The sequence below is a fragment of the Sceloporus occidentalis genome, unplaced genomic scaffold, assembly GCF_023333645.1.
Source record: "Sceloporus occidentalis isolate IW3139 unplaced genomic scaffold, rSceOcc1.0.p SCAF_10, whole genome shotgun sequence".
In the NCBI taxonomy this organism is placed as follows: Eukaryota; Metazoa; Chordata; class Lepidosauria; order Squamata; family Phrynosomatidae; genus Sceloporus; species Sceloporus occidentalis.
The window spans coordinates 29476630-29503502 of NW_028316990.1; the positions used below are offsets into that span (position 1 = coordinate 29476630).

At 41.6% G+C, this 26873-nt stretch overlaps 1 protein-coding gene across 6 annotated transcripts in view; it reads right to left on the reverse strand.

Moving 5' to 3' along the window:
- LOC149306293 (ankyrin repeat and fibronectin type-III domain-containing protein 1-like) overlaps positions 1-26873 on the reverse strand; it is a 299609-nt gene that overhangs the window by 81983 nt on the left and 190753 nt on the right. For 2 of the 6 annotated variants that reach the window (XM_089540206.1, XM_089540205.1), the window contains exon 1: positions 7933-8316. The exons of the other annotated variants lie outside the window; for them this stretch is intronic. The gene's annotated coding sequence lies outside the window, so the exon portion shown is untranslated. Of the gene's footprint in view, positions 1-7932; positions 8317-26873 lie in introns of those variants that run through there. 6 annotated transcript variants of the gene reach the window in all.

Below are 26873 nucleotides of genomic sequence, written 5' to 3' on the forward strand. Positions count from 1 at the left end.
TTTGGAAGTATACTGTTTAAATGATGCAAGCATCTTAAGAGTCTGGAAGCCACATCAAAGCCATGCTCCAGTCCTAAGGACTAGAGCGTGGCTTTGGTGCGGCTTCAGGGCTCTTAGAACACATGCATCATTTAAACAGTATACCTCCAAAGTGACCCAAGGCAGCTTTATTTTGGCCTGTCTGTATGGGCCTAAAGTTTCTAACCATATCAGTATGGGGCCTGTACCAATAGACTCAACGAAAGAAGCAACAGCCCTGAATTGGCAGGACTTGGCCTGGGCTGTTGGTGACAGGATGTCATGGAGGTCACTAATTCATAGGGACGAGAGTCTATGAACATCTAGAAAGCAATGCCATAATCACAAAAAGTCAACATGGGTTTCAGAGAAAGAAGTCATGCCAGACAAATCTTATCTTGTTCTTTGATAAAGTTACCAGCTTGTTAGATGAAGGGAATGCTGTGAATATAGTATATCTTGATTTCAGTAAGGCCTTTGACAAGGTTTCCCATGACATTCTTGCAAACAAGCTTGTAAAATGTGGGCTAGACAAAGGAACTGTTACGTGGATTTGTAACTGGTTGACCGGCCGAACCCAAAGGGTGCTCAACAATGGCTCCTTTTCATCCTGGAGAGAAGTGACCAGTGGGGTCCCACAGGGCTCTGTCCTGGGCCCAGTGCTATTCAACATCTTTATCAATGACCTGAATGACAGAATTGGGAGCATACTTATCAAATTTGCAGATGACACCAAATTAGGAGGAATAGCTAATACTCCAGAGGACAGGATCAAGATTCAAAATGACCTGAATAGACTAGAAAGCTGGGCTACAGCTAACAGAATGAACTTCAACAGGGAGAAATGTAAGGTATTGCACTTAAGGCAGAAAAATGAAATGCACAGATATAGGATGGGCGACACCTGGCTGAATGAAACTATATGTGAAAGGGATCTGGGAGTCCAAGTAGACCACAAGTTGAACATGAGTCAACAACAGTGCGATGCGGCAGCTAACAAGGCCAATGCGATTTTAGGCTGCATCAATAGAAGTATAGTGTCTAGATCAAGGGAAGTAATAGTGCCACTATATTCTGCTTTGGTCAGGCCCCACCTGGAATATTGTGTCCTGGGCACCACAATTTAAAAAGGACATTGAGAAACTGGAGCCATGTGTCCAAAGGAGGTTGACTAAAATGGTGAAGGGTCTGGAAACCATGCCCTATGAGGAACACCTTAGGGAGCTGGGGACGTTTAGCCTGGAGAAGAGAAGGTTAAGAGGTGATATGATAGCCCTGTTTAAATATTGGAAGGGATGTCATATTGAGGAGGGAGCAAGCTTCTTTCCTGCTGCTCCAGAGACTAGGACCCGGAGCAATGGATGCAAGCTTCAGGAAAAGAGATTCCAGCTCAACATTAGGAGGAACTTCCTGACAGTAAGGGCTGTTCGACAGTGGAACAAACTCCTTCCTTGGAGTGTAGTGGAGTCTCCTTCCTTGGAGGTCTTCAAACAGAGGCTGGATGGCCATCTGTCAGGGATGCTTTGATTTGGATTTCCTGCATGGCAGAATGGGGTTGGACTGGACAGCCTTTGCGGTCTCTTCCAACTCTATGCTTCTACGATTCTAAGTCAAAGCAATCTTGAGGAAAATGACAAGAAACTTTGCAATGCTACAGCAGTATTCAGTGAAATCTAGCAGGAAGGACAGCAACATGTCTGATAATCTTCTAAGTCACAAAAACAATAAGTTACTGCCACCCTTTCCTATACTGTAAAGTTGCTTATAATCCAAATTCAATCCTCTATTTGTTTTGCTGGCCTCAATATATACTTGATTTGCTTCTCTGGGAAGATGGATGGAGCCATTTTGCCTCTGCTAGCCTCCCAATTTTGAAACTTTCAAAAACTTGTCTTGTCCAAACATATCTTGGGTGACTGTCTGTAGTAGAAGGACTTGAACGCCTAAGAGATTCAGGAGTTAGATTTTGGAACAATGTCAGAGTCAAGAGAAAGTCAGGACAATCTACTAAATAACATCTATGTTATACTGTAGAAGCATGTTCAAGTGTGTCTCTTATATTATTGTCAAATGGTAACTCTCACATAAAAGCTTATAAAGCAGCATTAAATCTATCTGTTTTTCAAAGGACTTGAGCGTTTCATAATTTTCAGAGCATTTAAACACCAAAACAGAATATTTCTTTGTTTAGAAATTGTGGAATAGTAGGGTAAAATAAAGGTATGTAGGAGTTTTGTTATCAATATTTATAAAGAGGTTGAACACATGGTTGACACCAGAACCATTGTGAATGGGAAAGTGGAGATCTTACAGTTTGTTGTATTAAGCCTAGGTGTGAAACACACAACGTAAACATTTATTCAGGTGACATCTTCAGCTTCATTCACAACAGAGCAACTGCAATACCAACACCAAGGTGAAAATGGTACATTAAAAAAAATCACCAGAATCTTTAAATTAGGATTTTTGTTCTTTTCTATAGGCTTGTTTCCCCATTATACAGCTTGCAGCTGTGTTCTTATGAACAATGGTCTCAAGAAAGCTTAGTGTACTAAAGTAATAAGCAAGTGGTGGTAATTATTTCCCAAAATAAAGTTTTTTGTTAAATTTTCCAATAATATGAGTGTTTTGGGTGGGGTTTTTTGGGGTTATATTACCATTCCTCCTCAAAGAGGAGGATGCTCACTTCATTATCTGACCATCCACTTTGCATGCAGAAAGTCCTAGATTCAGTTCATACCCTTTCTGGTTTGAAGAGCCATATCACAGGATCTAGAGTTGGAAGAGACCACAGGGGACATCATGTCCAACTCCCTGACAAGCAGTAATACCCCCAAACCACCCCCAACAGACATCCATCCAGCCTCTGTTTAAAGACCTCCAAAGAAGAATACTCCACCATTCTCTGAGGGAACATCTTCCACTGGCGAACAGCTCTTACTGTCAAGAAGTTCCTCCTAATATTGAGCTGGAATCTCTTTTCCTGTAGTTTGCATCCATTGCTTCTTGACCTATTCTCTGGAGTCATAAAAAACAAAACTGGAGCGTGTCCAAAGGAGGGCGACTAAAATGGTGAAGGGTCTGGAAACCATTGGCCTGTTACAGACTGCCAAAATAAAGCTGCTTTGGGTCTCTTTGGAGGTATGCTATTTAAATGATGCATGGGTCCTAAGTCGCGCCAAAGCCACACTCCATTCCTAAGCAATGGAGTGCAGCTTTGGTGCAGCTTCCAGATTCTTAGGATGCATGCATCATTTAAACAGCATACCTCCAAAGAGACCCAAAGCAGCTTTATTTTGGTAGTCTGTAACAGGCCATTGAAACCCTATAAGGAGAGACTTAGGGAGCTGGGGATGTTTAGCCTGGAGAAAAGAAGGTTAAGAGGTGATATGACCGCCTTGTTTAAATATTTGAAGGGATATTGTCATATTGAGGAGGGAACAAGCTTGTTTTCTGCTGCTCCAGAGACTAGGACCTGGAGCAATGGATGTAAGCTCCAGGAAAAGAGATGCCACCTCAACATTAAGAGGAACTCCCTGACAATAAGGGCTGTTCAACAGTGGAACACACTCCCTCCATGGAGAGTGATGGAGTCTCCTTCTTTGGAGGTCTTTAAACAGAGGCTGGATGGCCATCTGTTGGGGATGCTTTAATTGAGAGTTCCTGCATGGCAGAATGGGGTCGGACTGGATGGCCCTTGTGGTCTCTTCCAACTCTATGATTCTATGATTCTAAGACTGTTCCATATTCAATATGACATCCCTTCTGATATTTAAACATGACTACCATGTCCCCTCTTAATCTTCTTTTCATCAGGCTAAACATTCCCAGCTCCCTAAGCCATTCCTCAAAAGGCTTTACAGTTTCCAGACTCTTCATCATTTTGGTCATCCTCCTCTGGACACGTTCCAGCCTGTCAACATCCTTCTTGAATTGAGGTATCCAGAACTGGATTCAGTGTTCCAGGTGAGGCCTGACCAAAGCAGAACACAATGGTACTAGCATTTTCCTTGACCCAGACACTATACTCCTGTTAATGTAACCAAGAATTGCATTGGCTTTCTTGGCTGCCACATAACACTGTTGTCTCATGTTCAGCTTTCAGTCTACTAAGACTCCTAGATCCATTTCATATGAACCATTGTCTAGCCACGTGTCTCCTATAGCTGTGCATTTCATTTTTTCTGCCCAAGTGTAGACACTAACATTTCTCTCTTTTGAAAGATAGCAGGGGTGGGCATAAGGAGTACTTCTACCATGGAACCTGGAAAGTCATTGCCAGCCAGAGTCTATAAAACCGAACTAGAATGACAAATAATCTGATCTGGGGCAAAATAGCCTCCTAAATTTTCATGTAACCACTTGAAGGTCCTCTTTCACAGGGGAGCTTCCACAGAATCCTGCAGGAGTCTCCTATTGATGTTCACATCTGCTCAGACACCTGGCTTGACAACAGTACATGTGAAAGGGATCTAAGAGTCCTAGCATACCATAAATTGAACATGAGTCAACACTATGATGTGGCAGGTCAAAAAGCCAATGCGATTCTAGGCTGCATCAATAGACATATAGTGTTTAGTCATAGAACCACTCTACTCTGCTTTGTCCAGACATCGCCAGGAATACTGTGTCCAGTTCTGGGCACCACAATTCAGAAAGGATGTTGAGAAGCTGGAGCATGTCCAGAGGAGGGCAACCAAAATGGTGAAGGGTCTGGAAACCATGCCTTATGAGCTCCTATTCTCTGGAGCCGCACCAAACAAGCCTGCTCCATTCTCAGTACAACACCGCTTCAAATATTTAAACAGGGCTATCATATCGCCTCTTAACCATCTCTTCTCCAGGCTAAACTTAGGAAGCTGGGTATGTTTAGCCTGGAGAAGAGATGGTTAAGAGGTGATAAGACATGGCACCTTACTCATCTCTATATCACTAGGAATTGCCTCTTTTTGAACTCTCTGGTACCCAAAACAGGAGCTACCATCTGTTTTGATTAATTAAGAGTTTGCAATACTCTGATAATATTTTAAAAACATTATTGAAATTTTATTAACTTTCACTATAAATTAATAAGGGTTTAATACGAGCAGAGTTCACCTAATGGACCTCAAAATTTGTTTTGGGTGAAATTCAGCAGCATCACAGAAATTTCATTTTCAGAAATCCTAGTGTGCCGTTCTACAAAAGGTGCCAAGTTTATGTAGGGTAAAATAAGTGATAAATCAGTTTATATGAACTAGCCGAAATGAAGAACAGCAACAGAGTAACAACTAAAGCCTGAACACGTGGGTGGCACAACTGAATGGCACCTGTTGATTTGTACCAAATGTAATCACTATATACAGTGATTATTCTTTTAAATCTTCCTTTGTACCATTATATGCCATATAAATATCATGAACCAGAAATACTAAACGCTCAGTAAGAAGTAACACTGATATACTTAGAATCAGTGTTGTTATTTTAAACACAAAAACCAGTGACGCTCCCACCCCAATCTATGCCAGGACTATGGGAAGAACGTTGGGCCTTTCTTGACCATACACACTTTCCTGCCAGATATGTCATTGTCCCCAACCCCAGTGTCTTTATTTAAGGAAAGAGATATGGCCAGTTCTAAGCATGTTAATGCTTATTTATAACATCTAGTATTTGAGACCAGCTTCATGCATATAATGAAATATTGAAACCAAATCTGTGTGATGATAGTCAACACACAGGGCAATGTAGACTAGCCCCAGCTGCTGGGTTCTCCCCACCCAGTTGCAAGGCATTGCCCCCAGCGACGTATAGCATCAAGGAGATGAATGTGTGAAAGGGCTAAGCCAAGAGACAAGCTATGTTGGACAAACGGTTTCCTGTGCAGTGCATCTCATTCTAAGAGCCTTCTATACTGCGCACTGTCCATGTAAAGTGAAATCACAACATCCTACTCTCTCTCTCTCTCTCTCTCTCTCTCTCTCTATATATATATATATATATATATAATATGTCTCCCAGTTTGACCTAAAACCAAGCAACAACACATTGGATCTTCTCTACCTTAGCAGTCATTAGTTTTCAGATTGAGAGTTCCTGCATGGCAGGGGGTTGGACTGGATGGCCCTTGTGGTCTCTTCCAACTCTACGATTCTATGATTGATTTACATAAGATAAAAACATTTTGAGGTTTTGTTATTTTCTGATTTTATATGAATAAAGACGTGATTCTCTTCCATACCCACAGTTACAACACTTTTGATTATACTGAGGTGAAAAAAGTTTGTTGTTGTTGTGTGCCTTTAAGTAGTTTCTGACGTATGGCAACCTTAAGGCGAACTCATCACAGGGATTTCTTGGCAAGAATTGTTCAGGGGAATTATCTTTGCCTTCTTCTGAGGATGAGAGAGTATGACTCTCTCATGGTCATTTCGTGGGTTTCCATCCCTGAGCAGAGATTTGAACCCAGGTCTCCTGATTCATTGTCCAACATTCAAACCACTAAACCATACTGGCCCTGAAGAGAGTTTAGGTTCTCAGAGACGGTGCAGTTTCAACCGGCTTAAATTATGTATTGTTAAGAGAAATGTGAAATCATTAGCAGACAAAAAATAAGACCACTATCCCCAAAATAAGGTCACTAACCCCAAACGTTCAAGATTCACAAGCCAGGATCTTGCCAGACCCTCTTGCCAAGCATTTTTATGTGCACATTGTGTTTTGGTTAACATCTCTACATGCTGCACTCACCTTCTAAGTTACATAAAACAATTGAAGCAATCGTGCACACACTTTTCATAGCTGTAATAAGAATCCCCTTTGCTGCGAAAATGAAAGCTAATGCATACAAAGTCCGAAAACTCGCAATAACATCACATGGGTTTTCCATTTGCTCTCATGAAACTCTCAGAAACAGTCCTGAGCAAGCATGCCAAGATCCATCAAAATCCTGGTGTTGTTTTTGCAAGATAGCTAAAGAGAGGCTATATACCTACAGCATTACATACAGCAAAGAGCCTATGAATTTCTCATTCGTCTGTACCATTACTACATACAATTTGAACTCAACAGTAACAAGTGAAAGATGAACAGCCAATGCTACCATAAGGTATTTGCACTTGGGACACTGTGCACAGATAAGCCAGATGACATGCGTCTGTACAATGACTGCTGAAAGAGCAGGCTATGAATGGTAAGAATTTAAACACGCATTTTCTAGAAGAGCTCCGAGAAGCATCCATGCAACAAGCAAATCAGGTGTCTCTTATCTTAAAGGCCCTCCCTTGTCAACTGAATCTCTTTAAAGGGCACCCGCCACCAGCACTTACACTTTGGGCCAAAGCACTTAGCAACCAGGACAACAGCGATGTGCAAAGGCAAAGCGCTCTTGGCTGTGTTCATTCCTCGCCCGGATGGAACCTGGCTCACCAGCAAACTGAGACAGAAGCTAACCTTTTGCACAGAAAAATGCCAGGCAGCCCTGGAACACAACCATATTGCACAGAAGACTTTTGACTCGAGGTGTGGGGAGAGATGACATCCTTCACGATTTGCCCAGAATATCAGTTAACTAAATGCAAAGGTACGCCTTCCTCTCGCTTCCTGTCAATTTGCAAAGAAAGCCACCTCAAAAGAAACTTTAGCCCCTCTTTATGCCACCTGGATAAGCAAGATGTGTTCCACAGACACACTTGTCCAAGTAGCAAGAGAAGCTGTAGGCAACTGAACAACTTCCGTCTCTGTCCCAGCGCACACAGTGCATTGGTGTTGGGAGGGAGAGCTTCCACCAATCAACATCGTGGGGCATAAGACCCCTTTGCCAGCTGGCTTTCCCACCCCTTCCCTAAAAAATGCCCAAAATATGGCTAAAGTGGGTGGTACAGCATCCCTCCTCCCTTGATCCCCTACCGTCAGCAGTGGTGCCTTCTCACTCACCTGCCAATACCTTTTGATGCTTCCCGTTATCCTCTTCTCAAAAGGATAGTTTCACTTTAGGGGAAAAAATATTTCATAACACCTTCTTTCCAAAAGGTATGCAGGCACACTTCAAAGACCAGCCTCCAAACTGGGGACAGCTTCTGCCAGCCAAAATCTCCAGAGATTGCCAGTTTCCCCCCAACATCCTATTCTAGCTGCATTTCAGCCTCACCTCTGTACTAGACCTTCCTCTTCATTTGCTACCCATATTTTCCTCCCTGATCACCTTCACATTCTCTCTCTTTCTCTCTCTCTCTCTCTCAATCCCTGCTTGTCTTTCCCCCCATCTTGTTTCTATAGAAACAAGATGGGGGGGGGGGGAATAAAACAGATCCATGTGACTCAGATTCCGACACTAAAGAATCTCTCCCTCCTCTCTCTGTGTCTCTCACTCTCTTGCTGGTGTTTTACATAACAAGTCATTGTGTGGGGCTCAAAAAGGAGGAGGAAGAGGAAAAGTGGTGGGGAAATGGCCAGGATGCAGAGCCAAAGGGAAACCATACTTACAGGCCCATAGGATACAGGTTCTCGCCTTTTTCACATAATTCCTTTGCGATGTGGATGAAGTTATAACCCACCTTTACTCAAATGGTGACCCCAGCCAATTCTTAATCTGATGACCAGGAGTGTGTGTTATGTGATCCACTAACCAGTGCCTCGTGTTCCAGCTTCTCTGTTCCTTTGTGGCACAAAATACTGTGATTCAGGAACAGACAAGGGAGAGCAACCTAAGACCCATCTACCCTCCAGGACCACATATTGTGTAATATGGCTATAATCCCCACTGGCCTACTTTAGATGCATCCATTGCTGGAGACACCTTGGTTCTAGACCATCAAGGTTGCCTTAGCTTGCTCAAGTACAGTATATACTCAACTATAAGCCAACCTCATATATAAGTCGAGGGCAGGCTTTGGGGCCAAAATTATGGATTTTGATATGACCCAAAAATAAATCGATGGTAAAACCTAGGGGCATGTAATAAAGGATCTAAAGTGGATGAAGTAAAGAAAAACATTGCAAAAGAAGTTTCAAAATTCCAGCAGGCATAACTGTGCTCATACTAAAGGCTGGATGGATGAGAAACTAGAAGGGGGTAGTGCTTCCAAGGCAGGTTAAACTCTTACCTTTCACCGTGTGTGTGTGTGTGTTTGTGTGTGTGTTAAAATACAGTACAGTCTGCCTTTGCCTTATGCGGAGAATCCATTCTGGACCCCACCCACCCCCCACCCCCCGCATAGGGCGAAAAGTACGTATGCTTGAGCCCCATTAGATATAATGGGGCTTGTGTATGTAGTGCAGCCATGCACGTGTGCCACAGGTGCGTGCACCATTTGCCAATTCTCCCAGCAGCTTCCACTTAAGCTGGAAGCCACCTATAGCATATATACTCGCTGTACTTACACTGACCCATGGTCAGTGCTCAAGTACCATATATACTCGCTGTACTTACACTGACCCATGGTCAACCCAGGTTTTTGGGGTCAGTTTTTTAACCTAAATTTCTAGACTTATACATGAATATATACAGTAGGTATACCAGGAGACTCAGCGTGGTGTAGTGGTTTGATGCACACTCAGTATGGTGTTATTATACAAACAGGGACTGATAGACAAAGACTCAGAGAAATCAACTGCGGTGAGATTCGATCACTCCCAGATCTCTCTGTTAACTACTTTGCTAGTTCCACTGTATATGTCTAGCATAACTGGAAATAAATTTCACAAAACGATGACAAGCAGTGACACACAAAGCCACTAAGCACGAATATAATTGTTGCCACAGACTAACATTCCAGGCTTCTCTTTCAATATGGAAACGAATGTAAAGTGCAGAGTTTCTGGAAGAAGTGGAGGAGGACGGAGCAGGAAAAGCAACAGCCAACAAGCATAAACTAGTATTAGCAGTAGCTTCTTCAAATACCAGTCTCATTTTCAAGATGTAGAATTTGGAAAGGTACACAAAACACTGAGGATAAATGTTTAGAGCAATTGATCCACTGTGTAGTTTTTTTGTGGGTTTTTCGGACTCGGTGGCCATGTTCTAGAAGAGTTTATTCCTGACGTTTCGCCAGCATCTGTGGCTGACATCTTCAGAGAATATGTCAGGAATAAACTCTCCTAGAACATGGCCACATAGCCCGAAAACCCACAAAAAACCATGAATGCCAGCCATGAAAGCCTTCGACTTCACAGATCCACTGTGTGCTTGATCGGTATGGGTCTATTATTCACTATAAAATACAGTAGCCTGAAAGAGAATACATTTTGGTCTTCTCCAGCCCCGCTTCAGTTTAGCAAATTGCAGCACCTTCCATTATTAAACAAATCATTTAAATGTGAAGACACAAGCCAAGCCCGCTGGAGACAATGTTGATCAGGAGTTGCTGTTTTACATTCATTTTACTACAGTCAATATATAGCAGGGAGACCATCAGTAGAACATCTGGAAGTTGGGGAAGAGGACATTGTCACCATTGCAACCCCAACAGCATTTCCCTTCTGTTGGTAAATCTTCTCAGGATGAGAGATGAGGCCTCCTCTCCTTTTGCATCAGTTATGAAACATTATCCCAATGAGAAGACCTTACCTGCTATGAATATCCAGGCAGTTGTGGCCTTTTAGGGTACTTTTGCTTTATTAATGTAACCATAATCCTGCCTGATTTGTGTTCCTGCTTGTGCAAAGAGGAGAGCAAATGCATTTGATGCAACTGTTTGCTGGTTTTTCACTCTGCAATTTTAAACCAGGATTCCTGGCTCATCCTTATGTGAGAATAGCCCACTGTCTGACAGATTAAATGTAAGTCTTACATAAATCTTACCGACTTTCAAAATGAACTTTCTCCTCTACAACTTCACAACCGCATTTAAAAGTTTCCGAACTCCACAGTTTGTCTGTCATCATGCTCCCATATCTTAGATTCTTCAAATACTAAATCTTTACATGTTGCCCACTATAACATCCTACACAGCATGCTAATGTTTCAGGAAGTTATAAATCTAGGATAATTCTGACAACAAGAGAAAGCAACCCAATCACCCCGCTGCAAATCATTATTGGCATTCTTATTTTATAATTTTATCAATTTTATTCCTGAAAGGTCACTTGAGTTGCATTCAATGCTGTCTGGAGCACTCTGGAAAGTCCAAAAGTTTGCACATTTTAGAGAAACAGAAGAATGCCATAGGACTGTAGGCTGCTGTTGTGCTCAACCAATCATATTCAGTTGCTTTCTGGCCTTATGTTCTCCTTGTCAATGAAATATTCTTGTGTATCCATTTAAAAGAAAATTAATTAAAAAACAAACATTACTTCTAGCAATTTCCCCAAGGTTTCATGCATATAGAATCAGGAACTATTAGTAAATATCAAGATGCAACCTTTGGCACCAGGTGTTATGGCACCAGTAAAAATATATATCACTTTCAAAACAAGGCATGCTATTATTATTATTATTATTATTATTATTTGGATCCCGCCTCTCCCTGTTTTGGATCGAGGAATAGCTAATACTCCAGAGGACAGGATCAAAATTCAAAATGACCTGAATGGACTAGAAAGCTGGGCCACAGCTAACAAAATGAACTTCAACAGGGGAAAATGTAAGGTACTGCACTTAGGCCAGAAAAATGAAATACACAGATATAGGATGGGGGACACCTGGCTTAAGGAGACAACATGTGAAAGGGATCTAGGAGTCCAAGTAGACCACAAGTTGAAGATGAGTCAACAGTGCGATGCGGCAGCTAACAAGGCCAATGCGATTTTAGGCGGCATCAATAGAAGTATAGTGTCTAGATCAGTGGTTCCCAACCTGTGGGTCGGGACCCCTTTGGGGGTCAAATGACCCTTTCATGGGGGTTGCCTAAGACCATTGGAAAACACCTATTTCATTACAGTTATGAAGTAGCAATGAAAATAATTTCATGGGTTTGGGTCACCACAACATAAGGAACCATATTAAAGGGTCACGGCATTAGGAATAATAATAATAATAAACTGTTTATTTATAGCCCGCTTTTCCTGGGAGATCAAAGCGGGTTACAACAGGAGTACTACACAATGTACAATTTACAAACAGTATTCATATAAAAACCACAACAATACATCAGATTAATTAAAAACAGAGTAAAAATTACAAGATAAAGGTTGGGAACCACTGGTCTAGATCAAGGGAAATAATAGTGCCACTATATTCTGCTCTGGTCAGACCCCACCTGGAATATTGTGTCCAGTTCTGGGCACCACAATTCAAAAAGGACATTGAGAAACTGGAGCGTGTCCAAAGGAGAGTAACTAAAATGATGAAAGGTCTGGAAACCATGCCCTACGAGGAACGACTTAGGGAGCTGGGTATGTTTAGCCTGGAGAAGAGAAGGTTAAGAGGTGATATGAGAGCCCTGTTTAAATACTTGAAGGGATGTCATATTGAGGAGGGAGCAAGCTTCTTTTCTGCTGCTCCAGAGACTAGGACCTGGAACAATGGATGCAAGCTACAGCAAAAGAGGTTCCAGCTCAACATTAGGAAGAACCTCCTGACAGTAAGGGCTGTTCGACAGTGGAAGACACTCCTTCCTTGGAGTGTAGTGTAGTTTCCTTCTTTGGAGGTCTTTAAGGAGAGGCTGGATGGCCATCTGTCGGGGATGCTTTGACTGAGATTTCCTGCATGGCAGGGGGTTGGACTGGATGGCCCTTGCGGTCTCTTCCAACTCTATGATTCTATGATTCTATGATTCTAAGAACAATAAAATCAAACATGAGTATTAATAAATAAAAGCATAACAGGACATATTAGATCCTAGTTCCCCTATCTCCCTCCCACCCTAAAATACCATTAAAAACAATTCCCAATAAAATGGTTAATAAAATAGATCGAGATCAAAGTCCGGTGGGTACAGCTAAACAAATAGGAGAGTATGCTTGCATTATTGCTGCCTGAAGATGCCTGAATAGCGGACTTGTTCTCAGACCTTTTTGTCCTACTTATTAAAGAGATCTAGTAATTAAGCTCAACTGCAAGCACAGAAATAAATATTTAGCATTTAACCATTTTATGTATATAAACAACTTATATAATCAAGTCTACTCTCCTTGCTATAAACATACAGAACTCCCATTTGGATTATTCCAATGAAGACGGATGGATAACCCGGGTGAAGAGAAGACAGAGAGGAGACATGAGTGACCTCTTCAAATATCTAAAGGGTTGTCACAGAGAGGAAGGTGCACATTTGTTCTCTACTGCCCCAGAGGGTCAGGTTTAATGCTTTTAAGTTACAGGAAAATAGATTTTGATTGAACGTTGGAAAGAACTTCTGGATCGTAAGAGCTGTTTAGTAATGGAACCAACTGCCTGAGGAGGTAGTGGGGTCTCCTTCGCTGGATGGAGTTTATCAGACAAGGGAAATTGGAAGTATAATCCAATGGCAATCCGAACGCAATCATGGGGTTTAACATTATTGCGTGATAGACTACCACACGCAATTTTGGGCAATGGGAGGTCAGTCCAAATGCAATCATGGAGTTTCACGTTATTGTGGGAGAGGTGATCACACACAGTTTTGGGCAATGGCAAGCTATTCTTGGGCAACGGGAAGTCAGTTCAAACGCAATTCGAATTCACGTAAATTCATTGAACTACCAAATTTACGTGAATGCGTTCTGGCCCCACTTTCTTTTCATTCGAAATTAAGAGAAATTCCTCCCATGTGATAATGTCCGGTGTCTTCAAAAAGAAGCTAGACAGCTATGTGCTGGGGATACTCTTTCTGGAGTTCCTGCATTGAGCAGGTTGGGTCTGATGCTCCCATACAGCCTTTTCCAATTCTATGATTCTATGAAAAGCAATCGTGGCATCCTTCAAAATGGCCACCTACCTTCTACTACTATAATTGGTCCATTTTATAGGAGAGGCGGGGTAAAAATAGATATCATTTATTATTATTATTATTACTACTACTATGTTGGAGAACCCCCAATTATGTCATATACTGTAGGAGCAAATACTGTACAGAGAGCGATATCACTTTTCATCAGTATGCAATGCTGCTTCTTATCTTTGATTTCAAACACAGCAAATTATATATTTTGGTCCCCTGGCTCTCTCACAGAAACCCAACACATCCATCTGATCTTTCCTCCACTGAAATTTTCTTATAAACTGCAATACTGAGAGCTGAACCTGTGTAATAGTAATAGCTTCTTTTTCCATCCAAACAAGCTCTTATTGGCCCACCAAGAGATAGTCATCAGACATATACATGTCCAGTCCAGTTCCGAGTTCTAGCCAGCTTTTAGGATCCATTGTATCTGATAGCAAGCAACTCTATACACTAACTGCATGCTTAGGAAAAACTCAATTTCTTTTTTGGGGTTTTGAAGTTATATTTCTGCTTCATCTTTCCCTGCCTAAGAACTATGTACATCTTGCTATTCCACTTAGAAAATATTCCTCAGCAATTACAGAAAAAATGTGTGGGAATTTATTTTGATTTCAAAGCTTTGGATATATAAAAATTAGTGATCATGGCAGTAAGCATGTGTCTATTTATAGACAGCAGTCATTTGATGCAATATATCTACTGTGCTGCTGAATTATCAAATTGGAAGTAAGTGATGCTAGGATACCTCCATAGTAGTTACAGTTGGAGACATGTGATCCACATGCCCAGATCAGAAATCTTTTAAGTTATTTTCATTTCTGAACACAACAGTGAGTCAAATTACAATTGCTAGTTGCAATTAGAATAGGTCCATTGACTCAATCACTGAATGGGAATTCAGCACACAAATAGATCCAATTGATGTAATGGACTATTTTAGTTTGGACTAGCTACTGGATTTAGGCCAGTATGACTGATATGAGTAAACTGGGCTACTGATATTTTAAGGGGAAAATGTAATGAGTATAATGACCCTCCACATTTGTGGCTTTGTCTTTTGTGGATCTGATTATTCACAGATTGGAGTAATATGTTTTCTCTAGGAATCTAGGAATCAGGACAAGAGGCTACTGTCAGAACAAAACATGGAGAAACGGAATGGTTCCCCATTGGCAAAGGGGTCAGACAAGGCTGCATCTTATCATCTTAAGTGTTCAGCTTATATGCAGAACACATTGCAAGAAAATGAGGCTTGGACACAGAAGGAGGAGGAATTAAAACAGGAGGAGGGAATATCAACAATCTGAGATATGCAGATGACACCATAATACTAGCAGAAAATCTCACAGGCCTCTAATAACTACAAAGGAGATCAAAGAAGAAAGTGCAAAAGCAGGATTACTGTTGAATATAAAGAAAACAAAAATAATGACCATGGAAAACTTACATAAATTCAAACTAGATAATGAGGAAATAGAAATAATAAACAAGTTCTCCTATCTGGAATCAAATACTGAGAGAAATAGGGACCCCAACCAGGAATTCAGAATAGGATTAAGAATGAGGAGGGCAGCAATGAAAGAACTTGAAAAGGTTCTAAAATGCAAAGATATACAACTCAGCACATAAATTAGAATCACACAAGCCATTGTATTCCCCATTACAATGTATGGATGTGAGAGCTGGACTGGTAAAAAAGAAAATAGGAAGAAACTCAATTCATTTGAGATGTGGTGCTGGAGAAGAGGGCTGGGGATCTTATGTACAGCCACGAAGACAAACAAATGGGTCCTAGAGCAGATCAAGCCAGAAATTTCCCTGGAAGCCAAGATGACCAAACTCAGGCTATCATGCTTTGGATATATTAGGAGAAAGGAGGATTCAGTGGAAAAAACAATAATGCTAGGAAAGGTGGAGGGAAGTAGAAAGAGAGGAAGGCCGCATGCTAGATGGATGGACTCTATTAAGGAGATCATGGATATGAGTTTGCAGAAGTTGGGCAGAGCAGTAGAGGACAGGGGGTCTTGAAGGTATCTCATGAGCAGAGGGTATATAAAAGGGATGCAGTGGCTCAAGTGGTTAAGACGCTGACTCTGATGATTGCAAGATCGGCAGGTTGAAGTTCGATTCCCAGGTGCCGCATGATGGGGTGAGCTCCTGTCACTAGTCCCAGCTTCTGCCAACCTAGCAGTTCAAAAGCATGCAAATGCAAGGAGATAGATAGGTACTACTTCTCAGTGGGAAGGTAACAACGTTCGGTGGAGTCATGCTGGCCACATAACTGCCAGAGCAGTCCTCGGACAACGCTGGCTCTTTGGCTTAGAAACGGAGATGAGCGCAACTCTGTATAGTCAGTAACAACGAAACATTTGTGTCAAGGGACTACCTTTACCTTTATATAAGATTTATATATATTCAAGCCGTGGATGTCATGAATAATGCATCTATATTTTCCAGTTCAGGACTCTACCACCTTACATCCACATCACACTAATGCATGTGTTATCTGCCCTAGGGTATACAACCTGAAAGGGAAAGCACAAGACGGAAGGGCAGCCCTATCACTGTAAGACACAGCAAAGCCTCTTATTCTTGTTCTGAAATATGGAAGGAAGTGTAGCACAGCTTCCAGAATGCCACAAAAGGAGTGAAAGAGATCTGGTAAGCACCAGGAAAGAATCCCTGCACAAAAAGAAGGGCCACCCCCAATAAATAAAGAAATAAGTACCTGAAATCCCGTCTTCTGACATATAGCCAGTACGGATAAGATAACAGAAGCAGGAAAAAGTGTCTGATGTGGTCAATTTTTCACTTGGTAAATTTGTCCCAATTAATATGTCAGTTTTCTGGAGAGCATATATTCTGTTGCTAAAGCCCATTTCTCAAGAAACATAGGAAGCAACATGAGAGATAGTGCGCTTATTAGTTGCTATAGCAGGAAATCTGGAACCAAGTGAATCACTGGCAACTCCAGAGCCCTAATGATTTCACTCCCCTCCCCAGCAACCCGGAATGTGCAACGTGCGCTGCTTCCATTGTATACACTAGAGTTCATGCAAATGTGAGCCAGGAACGATTGGGCTGGACATAATACACTGAACTTTAGAAAAGGAGTCATCACAGTTCAGACTTCTGGCCTTGCTCAACATGTTCCTGGAGATCACTTCTTTCCCTCTCTCCTCAAACTCCAACACCATTTGTAGCATCACATCTCCAACTGGACAACAGCCATGACAGAATGAACAAAACACCACAAACATTCAATATTGTCTCAGATAAGGCAGCTCTCGTTCGCCAGGAGAGTCGTAGCAAAACGCATGTGAAGAAGTACGATATCCTCTATGTTAGTGAATGTTTACAAAATGGTGGATTACAAAATTTGGAGACTGTTTTTCTGCTCCAGCACGCAAGAGTTGTAACTGTGTAGAAGGATGAGGCCATGCATTCTGGCACCAGCTCCTCAGTTTTCGGCCTCTCATAGTGAAGTCTGAAAGAGTTTTCCACTCACATTTATTGGGCAGCAAGTAAAATACTCTATGCAATTGAGGACCATGCTTCATTGGATTCTCAATCATGTGAGCCTCTTGTTTGCATTGCGGTGAATGTAAATCCCTGCTCAGCCCAAATGAGGTTAAGGACTGACCAGGTGAATGGACACAGGGATGCAGAGGAAAGGGTCCAGCGTATGTGGCCTTTGTAGTCTCAATGGGCCCAAATAGACAGTCCAAAATAAAGCTGCTTTGGGTCACTTTGGAGGTATGCTGTTTAAATGATACATGTGTCCTAAGAGTCCGAAATCCAAGCCAAAGCTCCAAATTTGAGTGCAGCTTTGGCGCAGCTTCTGGCCTCTTAAGATGCAAGTGTCACTTAAACAGCATACCTCCAAAGTGACCCAAAGCAGCTTTATTTGGACCTGTCTGTTCGGGCCCAATATGCCATTGAAAAGGCTAGTTTTCCTGATCTAGCTTTCACTTACAACAATGATATGCTTCAGTTAAAAGATGCCAGCACATGTAAATGCCAAGAGATGCCATCTAAACATATCAAATATTGGGAAATAGAGGTTTAGCCTCTAAATATTAGCATTATATGGGTCTTTCTGGTTTCTTCCACCTTGTCAGAGCAATATATAGAAGAGAAGGGGGAAACAGTAAGGGAATGGGGTAGTGCTGGAGACTAAGTCTATTGTCAAATATATTAGTCGCTAAAAATTAACTGATGTGCTCAGAGCAAATCTCCATCCAATTGTCTATTGCAATCCACAGCCCACACAGTTCTGGTGATTCATCTCTGCCCCTGATCTGCATTGCCATTGCCTTCCTAGACCTTTGGCTTCATCGGCTCCACTGACAGAAACCACAGCCTTGTCACCCTGAGCGATTTTGAATTCTAAACCTGTGGCAGAACTCAGGCCATAAAATACTTCACATCTTTGAGGGGAGTTCTGCTATTGTTTAGTCTGAGCCCAGCTCTCGCGCTGGAGCCTATTCTTGTTTTCGGAGGCCAAGTATCCAAAGATCCTGCCAGGAATGGAAACTTTGTTATTCTGGGCTGCCACTCAGCCAGAGTTTTCCAAGTTCAGGGAAGCAGTGATGTGGTTACGTTGACTTAGCCACAGAGCCTCAATGGTTTTCCTTTCTGGATGGGAGTCAAGATCTTCTCATGGACCACACTCGCTGATAGAATCAGTCACTATCTGGAATTCCAGGCAGGTGCCAGGAAGGATCTCTTTGCTTATTGCATATGGATACAAGAAAGAGCAGGAGACGGGACAGGAATACAGAGAAGGCTAGAGATTTGCTCTCTTTGGGCCTGGACAGAGAGGCCAAAATAAGGCTGCTTTGGGTCACTTTGGAGGTATGCTGTTTAAATGATGCATGTGCCCCTAAGAGGTCAAAAGCGCCACCAAAGCTGTGCTCCAGTACTTAGGACTGGAGTGTGGCTTTGACATGGCTTCCAGCCTCTTAGGACATATGCAGCATTTGAACAGTATACCTCTAAAGGGACCCGAAGCAGCTTTATTTTGGCCTCTCTGTTCAGGCCCTTAGAGAGAGTGGGATAGAATCATAGAGTTGGAAGAGACCTCAAGGACCATCCAGTCCAACCCCTTGCCATGCAGGAACTCCCAATCAAAGCATCCCTGGCAAATGTTTAAAAACCTCCCAAAAAAGGAGACTGCATCACACTCCAAAGCAGCATCTTCCTCTGTGGAACAGCTCTTACTTGTCAGGAACTTCTTCCTAACATTGAGGTGGAATCCCTTTGCTTGTGATATACTGGCTAAAGGGAAAACATTCATTATCACTCCGATATCCTTTATAGTTCAGGACCTTGCAACTCCATTTTTAAAAATAAATTCAATTTATTGTAATTGTAATTATTTTCTGAATGGAACTTTTCATTTTACTATCTCAAACATGCCACTTGTATGCCAAGCCATGTTATAAATAAAACTTTTTTGTCTCTGGAGCAACAAAACGGCTTTCGTTTTGTAAATGAGCCTAATAGTTCATTTTTTCAACTCTTCTGAAAATGTCTAATTTTTTAAATTTATTTACAAAAAGGTCCCCTGTTATTTCAAAATTTCTGGAAACTTGACATTGGTAGGAGAAGCCTGAGTAATGTGCAATGTGTGTGCAATGGTGCATCTAAACTCAACCTACAACAACATCCAGCTGCTGCTATGCTCAAATGTGAAAGGAAACTCTGAAAATCGTATAATTGTGAGAAGCATGAATCAGGGCAAGATAGAAAGTGAATAAGAACAAATGCATAAACTTTGCAGTACTAAGGCTGAGCAAGCTAAAGAGGATGGGATGGAACATTTTAAATCGGCCAATTACACAGGGTTTTAGTAAAGCAAGAAATAGTAAGAGAAGTAAGAGGATATACATTATATATTCGACTATAAATCTACTTCATGTTTAAGTCGAGGGCAGATTTGGGGGCCAAAATTATGGATTTTCATATGACCCGTGGATAAGTCAGGGGTAAGACTTAGGGAAATGTAATGAAGGATGGAAATGACAAAGCAAAGGAAAACAATGCCAACCAACTTACAAAATTTCAGCAGGCCTAACTGTTTGCGCTCATACTAAAGGCTGGATGGATGAGAGAGTAGAAGGGTGTCAGTACTTCCAGGGCAGATTAAACTCTTGTCTTTCGAATATACGATTTAATGTACAGTGCTTACATTGATAAATCAACTCAGGGTTTTTTTGGGTCAATTTTTTAACCTCCAGGAATTTGGATTTTATTTCCCAGAAGCCACAGCCACCTTGGCCAACGGTCAGGAATTGTGGGAGCTGAAGTCCAAAACACCTGGAGGACAGAGTTTGGGAACTACTGGTGTAATGATTTTAAAAAACTTTGTACTTGACACTGTTTTAAACGTATACTTTTAAACCTCTTTTTCTAGACTTATACATAAGTATATACAGTAATGTAAAGTCTGACTTCAGGAGGGAAACCTAGCATTATAACCATAATCTGAGCGTACGTTCCAACTAGAGGTGCAGAAGAGGAAGAAATAGGAAGATACTATGTTCGCATCCAGGAGAAAAATTGATCCCACTCCAAAACAGGACATGTTGAGATCCACCGGCAATTGGGCCGCAAAAGCAGGAAAGAGAGAAGAGGCAAACATGGCAAGAGATTTTGGCCCAGGTTCAACATCCGAAGCAACAGAGCCACTTATTGAATTCTGCGAGCCCAATTTGTTCATTGCAAACACATTGTTCAGGCAACTGAACAGATAACTTCATACATGGATGTGACTGGGAGGCCTATATAGAAATCAAAGGCATCTCATAATTGGAAGCAGGAGACGGAGATGCTCCATCTTCTACAAAAGCAAGTCCAGAAGCAATTGTGGTATATATCACATGCTGCTTATATCAAAAATAAGAATAAAGCTAAAGAAGTACATTAAAACCACAGTGCCAAATTACAATCCAAAGCACCAATAGGAAGAAAATCAAGAAACATAAAATTCTGACTATGTGATAATAATAATAATATATGATAATAATAAAAATATATTAATTGTAAGCTGCTCTGAGAGCCTTTAAGGCTGAAGGACGGGGTATAATACCGTAAATAACAATAACAATAATAATAATATGGGAGGGAATATGAAAAAATATAAGACTAATCCACACTGACTGTATTATACAAACTAAACATTTTATTGCTTGAAGTTGGAGCAGGTTACAGCTATTTGAAATGGGAAGAAGAAATGCACGCATGGCACCATAAAAATCATAGAATCATAGAATCATACCATGCTTTTGAATGTTTTGTATCTTTCACCTTCAACTTAATACTACACAGCCTTGTGTTAAACCTCTGATAGGATTGCTTTCAGGATTCGGAATGGACGAAAGTATCCCTGAAATGAAAACTCATCCCATCTGCTTTGGCTTGTGGTTCCTTTTGTTACGCCGCATTTTTCCACTGCTAGATTTAACATTTTGCGATAGTACGAAATACCTTCATTCCACTGAAAAGGGAGAAAAGCAACACGGTAAAACATGGCCATTTCTCTGGTGAGGAATGTTGGGTTTGTGAACTATTCACTATCCTAATGTGTTGCCAAATGTGAAAGCCTATTTTGAAAGGCAGCAGGCGTTGGGGTTTTTTTTTTTTTGGGGGGGGGGGAATCCTCTGCCCCAGAGAAAAGCTGTCTGTGTGTGGTATTCGTAAGCATTCCACCCCTCCTCTTCATTTTGCCCATAGTCTGAACCTTCATTTTGTTTCCACGGCTAAAAAAGAAATGCCATAGAGGTAGAGCCTAGAAAGAGATTTTTGATGCAATAAAAACATTCCTGCCTGCAAAGCATGAAACCCCAAAATTTTATAGGAAACCACTGTCTTCGGATGTCTGCATATCTTCAGGCATCCTGGGAGCTATAGTTGAAAGAAGCGGAGAAAAGTCAGGGGCTGATAATGATAGTTTCTGGATGAATGCTGTGCAACTATTGGCTGCCACATGAAAGCTTTAAAAATCTGGGATGCTGAGCATGTTTCTGCAGCCAATTGAGAGGCAAACTCTCCAGTGTCTAAAAAAGTCATCATAAGAGACCGAGAGAGAAGAGCCTTTAGCCTTTAAGGGAAGGGAAATGGTAAGTCCCACCCTCCTTTCCACAATTTTTGGAACGTCTTAAGTCTGACGTCACATGCGAAGGACCTATTAAGACATAAAATTCAAAGATATAGCCATGTTAGTCTGTGGAATCAGTCTGTAGAGAGATCTTGTAGCACCTTTGAGACCCACTGAAAGAAAGAAGTTGGCAGCATGAACTTTCCTAGACTTCAGTCTTCTTCTTCAGATGCATACTGATTCTACAGACTAATACAGCTATATATTTGTATAATAATAATAATAATAATAATATCAAACCACTACACTAGGCTGGCTCTCTCATTATAGAAGGAAAAATGGGATACTTACCTAGTATATAAAATTAACATGGTAAACATTTTAGCTTTGTCCCTGAATATAATTCAAATGTACTCAAACCGATTTCAATCAAATTAAAGCGGTGCATATCTTTCCATTTGAAAAGGTTCTGGAAGACCCACACAACTGGGAAAGACCAAGAGAGGAACCTATTGAGACACACAATAGGACACTCCTTCTTTCTCTGTAAACAATTCTGAGAGATACATCTAATGGAGGAACAACATAACCATCAAGAACATAGCTTGCACTTGTTTATTTAGTCCGAATAAATCTCAGTTCTATTGGCACAGATTCGACATGTTCTCATACGTCTCATCTCTTTCCCACAAGAGAACCTCACAAAAGTGCAGCTCAGTTCTATATGTCTAATCAGTTCAATGGGACTTCCTACTAGGTAATATATGAAGTTGAAGGCTATCTTGGCCGGCATCCATAGTTTTTTGTGTAGTTTTCAGGGCTATGTGGCCATGTTCTAGAAGAGTTTCTTCCTGACGTTTCACCAGCATGTGTGCCTGGCATCTTCAGGGAATGCTGGCATGGAAGAGAGTTGGGTGTGTGTATACACATACATACATATGTACATACATACATACAATATAGTGTGACCCTGGGTAGGGAGAAGTGATCACCATGTTAATCTGTGTATTGTGGAGTTGAAGGCTTTCATAGCTGGCATCCATAGTTTTTTGTGGGTTTTTCGGGCTTTGTGGCCATGTTCTAGAAGAGTTTATTCCTGACACTTCGCCTGCATCTATGGCTGGCATCTTCAGAGAATGCTGGCATGGAAAAGAGCTGGGTATATATACATACTGTGTGACCCTGCACACACACACACACACACACACACACACACACACACACACACATCCAACTCTCTTCCATGCCAGCATTCTCTGAAGATGAGTTGGGTGTGTGTGTGTGTGTGTGTGTGTGTGTGTGTGTTGTATATATATTCTCTGGAAGAGAGTTGGGTGTATATATACTTTGTGACTCTTCATACACACCCACACACCCACACACACACACCCTACTCTTTTCCATGCCAGCATTCTCTGAAGATGAGGTGTGTGTGTGTGTGTGTGTGTGTGTGTGTGTGTTGGGTATATATTCTCTCGAAGAGAATTGGGTGTATATATACTTTGTGACTCTTCATACACACCCATACACCCACACACACACCCTACTCTCTTCCATGCCAGCATTCTCTGAAGATGAGGTGTGTGTGTGTGTGTGTGTGTGTGTGTGTGTGTGTATGAGTTGGGTATATATTCTCTGGAAGAGAATTGGGTGTATATATACTTTGTGACTCTTCATACACACACACACACACACACACACACACACACACACACACCCTACTTTCTTCCATGCCAGCATTCTCTGAAGATGCCAGTCACAGATGCTGGCGAAATGTCAGGAATAAACTCTTCTAGAACATGGCCACATTGCCCAAAACCCCCACAAAAAACTAAGTCAGTATAGTTTTGAAACCGTTTGCTGGTAGCACTAAAGTATAGAGGATGTGTGTGTTAAAGTATCACCCAAATTATGAATACTATCTTGTCCTGGAAACAAAGAAAAGGAATGTATCCCACAATTATTTAGCAGAAGTAAGACAGAACTGAAAAGATCAGAACGGTGAGATGGAAAAACAGTAAGAAAAGGATCCATAATTTGATCTGCAATGTACTGAAGTGAATGGGGTTAGGAACTAACCCAATAATGTTATTGTATGAATCATACTTGGTGCTTGGTGGTGCAATTCTATGTGACTCAAACCACACAGTATGACCTCCCAACTAGTCTCTTTTCATCAAAAGCTTATGGTTCAATTCACATTCTAAAAATGTGCTGCGGTTCTGGAGAACCACATGCATACAAGCTGAGCCAATCAACAGACAATATTTGTACACCTAAGAAAGCATGATGAAGAAATGTGATGACAAATATATGATGTATGGCACTGCATGGGTGACTCAAGATTACATGGTATGATATTTTTTTGCTGCTGTGAATTTATGTCCTTTGATCTGAAACTGAGACTCAAGAATCCAGCCTTTACCATTGACAGATAAATGGAGGGTTTTTTAAAGAACGAGTCTGAGGTATGCCAAAAAATCAGTAAGACATAACTACTTGAACTGGCACCTTTCTTTCTTTCTTTGGCTGTCTCTAGAGTTTACATTAATCGGGACAATGTCCACACTGCTGCTTTAAATAATCCTTCTTCATAAAAAAAGAGAGTGCCCTTATCAAAACAAAACTAATATTGAACGCCAACCTTTTCCCATGCACAATTTTGCAGTAGATTAAAACTCATTGCATGCAATTGTTGGTAGCTCATATACCCCTAAAAGAATGCCCAAATTTTCACTTTTCTCTTTGATTTCAACATCAAAAGACTACTTTTGTGACAACTTAGGCCTACCACTTGACATTATGCTCAATTGCCAATCCATGCTGTTTATGCTGTCTTCAGACTTCAAATATTCCCCCCAGACACCGTAAATTCTTTTACAAGGAACAGCTATAGCTACCTTGTAGACTTAGGCCTGATACAGATGGGCAAAAGTGCTGTCCTGGGGCCGAATTAAGGGCTCAGGAAAGCGGAGTGTCCCCAAGCTCCGAAGCCCTACTGCGCTCTCCTGGTGCCATTTTGGCACATGCTCCTTCAGATGGGCATTGTGTGCCATATTCAAACAGCGCGGCACACAACGGACATCACTGTGCCACTCCAGGATGCTAATGGCACCTTGGCGGCAGCAGAAAAAAGGAGCCACATTTTGCATTTTTCTGAGAGCATGGTGGCCGTGATGTGCGGTTGCCATAGCAACGATGCACGGGATAAAGGGGCGGCCTCTGTCCACCCCTTTCCCCCCGTCTGTCAGCCCCTTAATCACCCATCACCACCACTAAGAATGCTTCCTTCATGGGCAAAGAGAGCAAGATAGTGGGAAGGAAGAGGAGACACTGGTGAGGGTGGGCTGCTGCTGTTGCCTGGCATCCCCTTCTGGATCTGGCAAGGCTGCTGACTGGACAGGAAAGGGAAGAGGAGGGAACGGAGGGCAAAGTGGTCCACTACATCTGCTGGTGGGGTGGACCAGGATGGCAATGGACCTTTCCCATTCCCCTGCCACCATCACCTCCATTCCCGACCCAGCCAGCAGCCCTGCCAGACCTGGAAGAAGGCAACAGGCAGAGGGTAGACGTTCCCTATCCAATGAAGGGTGGCAGCTGGGGAGGGGTCTTGGAACAGGTGCTGAGAAACTGCCCCTCTGGGAGTTTACTTCCCTCTGAGGTCTCATCCAATACAATCCGCACTCCCCGCAGCCTCTGGGGGCATCACTTGAAGGCGCAGGAGGTGTGGATCTCACTGGATGACACCCCAGTATTGTGTTTTATGAAATAAGAATTAAACAATATGAAGCTGACATCCATATTTTTTTGTGGGTTTTTCGGGCTATGTGGTCACATTCCGGAAGAATTTATTCCGGATGTTTCGCCTACATCTGTGACTGGCGTCTTCAGAGGGTGGTGGCATGGAAGTGAGTGGGGTACATATGTATATATTGTGTGACCTTTGAATGGGAGGAAGTGATTACATGTTAATCTGTGTGTTGGTCTGTTGTTGAATTGCAAGGCCTCAGGGTGGGAGGGTATGTGTGTCTATTTAATTAGTAATCTGTTGCATATCCTCCACATATCCTCCCACCCTGAGGCCTAATAATAATAATAATAATAAAATTTATTTATATCCCGCCATGTTAGTCACAGTCTCTGTCTTCTTATTTGTTCAAGTAAGCATTTCTAAAAATGGAAGAAGAGCAAGAGATATGTTCTTTTTTTAATTTCTGTTGTTTGTCTACTAAAAATTCAACTGTTCCAACCAAAGGGATAAGATTCCGGGATCAATATCCCTGCGCAATGCAACCGGGACGGCTTACAACCTTAAAATAGACAGTCCAACATTACAATATGCAATGTCCCAGTCCCCCCCCCCACTTAAAATACAATTAAACAAGTTACAATATTAAAACATTCTTAAAATAATAACATTAATATAAACAGTACACAATAGCAGTAGCAGGATCGGGGTTCGCAAATTCGGTTTTCTTTTTTAGTGGCCGAGTATCTATTTAGGAAAGGCCTGCCGGAAGAGATCCGTCTTAACAGCTTTTAAAAAGCTGTTTAAGGTGGTAGTATGACAGATATTGATCCCTGAATAAGATGATATTGATCCCTGAATCTTATCCTTTTGGTTGGAAAAGTAGATTTTCAACAGGCAAACAGCAGAAATTAAAAAATGAGCATAACCCTTGCTCTTCTTTTACAAACTGCTCACTTGAACAAATAAGTACACAGAGACTGTGAATAACATGCCAGTTTGGCCCCAAGGAATCTCTGCCTTATGAGACCAAAACTAATCCAAACTCTACCTATTTTCCAAAAATGGCTAAAAGTCTTGGTGGTGGAAAATAGGGCTTATTAACATTACTTTGTTATTTTAAGCAGCAGAAGGAAGTTAATTTAAGCTGGGGAAAAAAATCAAT